We start from the raw sequence: 3646 nt of genomic DNA on the forward strand, positions 1-3646 counted from the left end.
TTGATGGGGCTGATATTTCCCTGATACAACACACCAATGAAACTCCCAGGTTGAACTCTAATGCTGGCCTTCACTTTGTAAAGGAGAGGGCTAAGTTTGGGATTTGTGCTGATGTGTGGCCGACACTTGTATAGACCGGTTAAAGGCCAGTGATCTATAGGGTTCCTGCCACATGTGATGCTTCCGAGTGGGCACCGCTGCAGCTGCAGGCTTGACTTTGAGTGATACATTCATTAAACAAGTAGCACATATTGCCGCTGGAACAGCCTGATGGTCGTCCGATGCAGCTGTTGGTTTTATTGTCGCAGGAAAAGAACTGGTTCCCTCCACAACCTGAAAAGATAAACAATCTTGTCACATTGTAGGCAACAATTCCACAACAGTGTGTGTAACAGTTTATGTTACAATGTATGTAACAATCCTACAACAGCACATGTAACAAACTATGCAACATTTAAAGAACTGTGCATGAAACAGTGTATATAACAGTTTAGGTAACAATGTATTAACCATCCTACAGTGTATATAACAGTTTAAGAAACAATGTATTAACCATCCTACAGTGTATATAACAGATTAGGTAACAATGTATTAACCATCCTACAGTGTATATAACAGTTTAGGTAACAATGTATTAACCATCCTACTGTATATAACAGTTTAGGTAACAATGTATTAACCATCCTCTAGTGTATATAACAGTTTAGGTAACAATGTATTAACCATCCTACAGTGTATATATAACTGTTTAGGTAACAATGTAGGTAACAATGTATTAACCATCCTACAGTGTATATAACAGTTTAGGTAACAATGTATTAACCATCCTACAGTGTATATAACAGATTAGGTAACAATGTATTAACCATCCTACAGTGTATATAACAGATTTAGGTAACAATGTATTAACCATCCCTACAGTGTATATAACTGTTTAGGTTACAATGTATTAACCATCCTACTGTATATAACAGTTTAGGTAACAATGTATTAACAAACCTACAGTGTATATAACAGAATAGGTAACAATGTATTAACCATCCTACAGTGTTTATAACAGTTTATGTTACAATGTATTAACCATCCTACAGTGTGTATAACAGTTACAATGCATGTAACAATCCTAGAACAATGTATGAAACAATGTAACCATCCTATAGCCGTGTACATGATAGTGCAAGTAAACGCCCCATGATATTGTATGTAGCATGAATGTGATAGTGTAAACATCCCTTAACAATGTAACAGTTTTGTATCAGCATATGTAACTAGGTGCCTTGACATACACCTCATCAATCCCTTTAAGTGACACAACACCCCAATCAGACCCACCCTAGAGGTACAATGCATCAATGGACCTCAACCTGGTGACACAACACCTTCGGGCTCAGGGAACATAAACAAACATCGAGGGTACATCAACCCATGGGCCCCGAGGACCAGTGAACAATGTATTTATCTTACCAAACACCTCAATGGTAATTTTGAACTGTTTGAAGCATGGGTATCGAATCATAGCATGGAGCACCAGACGACAAGAGTTATCTCCCTTCCATTAATTTGCATTGGCAAAACTTCGATAATTTCCGCCATTACATCATAATGCGGATTCAATGTTATTCGAGATAAAGAATTACTACTACAAAGCGCCAGCGGGATACATAGAAAATGTTACTCGCTTATAAGCGGGGTACACTGAAAATAATAGAAGAACGCTCAGCCAATCAGAAAACGACATTTATGTGTGAGGCAAGAAAATACGCCAATTGACCTCAACATGGTGACACAACACCCCAATCAGACCCACCCGGATTTACAATACATCAATGGACCTCAACCTGGTGACACAACACCCCAATCAGACCCACCAGGATTTACAATACATCAATGGACCTCAACCTGGTGACAACACCCTAATCAGACCCACCCGGAGGTACAATACGCCAATGGACCTCAACCTGGTGACACAACACCCCAATCAGACCCACCCGGGAGGTACAATACACGCCAATGGACTCCTCAACCTGGTGACACAACACCCCAATCAGACCCACCCGAGGTACAATACGTTAATGGACCTCAACCTGGTGACACAACACCCCAATCAGACCCACCCGAGGTACAATACATCAATGGACCTCAACATGGTGACACAACACCCCAATCAGACCCACCGGAGGTACAATAAGTCAATGGATCTCAACCTGGTGACACAACACCCCAATCAGACTCCACCCGGAGGTAAAATACATCAATGGACTCCCAACATGGTGACACAACACCCCAATCAGACCCACCCGAGGTACAATACGCTAATGGACCTCAACATGGTGACACAACACCCCCAATCAGACTCCACCCGAGGTACAATACATCAATGGACCTCAACATGGTGACACAACACCCCAATTAGACCCACCCGGAAGAGGTACAACACGCCAATGGACCTCAACCTGGTGACACAACACCCCAATCAGACCCACCCGGGAGGTAATAATACATCAATGGACCTCAACATGGTGACACAACACCCCATTCAGACCCATCCGAGGTACAATACGCCAATGGACTCCTCAACATGGTGACACAACACCCCAATCAGACCCACCCGGATTTACAATACATCAATGGACCTCAACATGGTGACACAACACCTTCAATCAGACCCACCCGAGGTACAATACATCAATGGACCTCAACCTGGTGACACAACACCCCAATCAGACCCACCCGAGGTACAATACATCAATGGACCTCAACATGGTGACACAACACCCCAATCAGACCCACCCGGAGGTACAATACGCTAATGGACCTCAACCTGGTGACACAACACCCCAATCAGACCCACCCGGGAGGTACAATACATCAATGGACCTCAACATGGTGACACAACACCCCAATCAGACCCACCCGGGATTTATAATACATCAATGGACCTCAACATGGTGACACAACACCCCAATCAGACCCACCCGGAGGTACAACACGTTAATGGACCTCAACATGGTGACACAACACCCCAATCAGACCCACCCGGAGGTACAACACGCCAATGGACTCCTCAACATGGTGACACAACACCCCAATCAGACCCACCGGGAGGTACAATACATCAATGGACCTCAACATGGTGACACAACACCCCAATCAGACCCACCCGGGAGGTACAACACGCCAATGGACCTCAACCTGGTGACACAACACTGCCGTTAAGGCACAGGTATATAACTCACCTGGCTTGTTTTCAATGTCTGTTGTGCAGTTAGCGTGTAGATGACCAACTTGATGAGGGTGTCAGCTGGCAGTGATTCAGCCCTGAAGGTGAACCAGAGAACCTTGCCACTCACAGTAAACCAGTGACCTGAAATAATATTGAAATACACTACACAAACCATTCCAGTGGGTGATGATCTTAAGACGGCAGTTCATTCATTATGATAGTGCTGTCAGACTGATTCAAAGGACAACCTGTGTGATGCAGGTCCCGAAGTTTCAGCAAAACACATGAAGCATTGTTCCAATAGACCAAGGATCATTCTTAGGACTGACGACTTTACAACAAATGAAGACATCTATTGACACAATGACAGACCTGGCATGTACATGAGGCTGTATGATAAGACGGCAGCATCGCTAGACGAGG

Source organism: Haliotis rubra, unplaced genomic scaffold (genome assembly GCF_003918875.1).
Source record: "Haliotis rubra isolate DU_JTF1 unplaced genomic scaffold, ASM391887v1 Scf428, whole genome shotgun sequence".
Taxonomy (NCBI): domain Eukaryota; kingdom Metazoa; phylum Mollusca; class Gastropoda; order Lepetellida; family Haliotidae; genus Haliotis; species Haliotis rubra.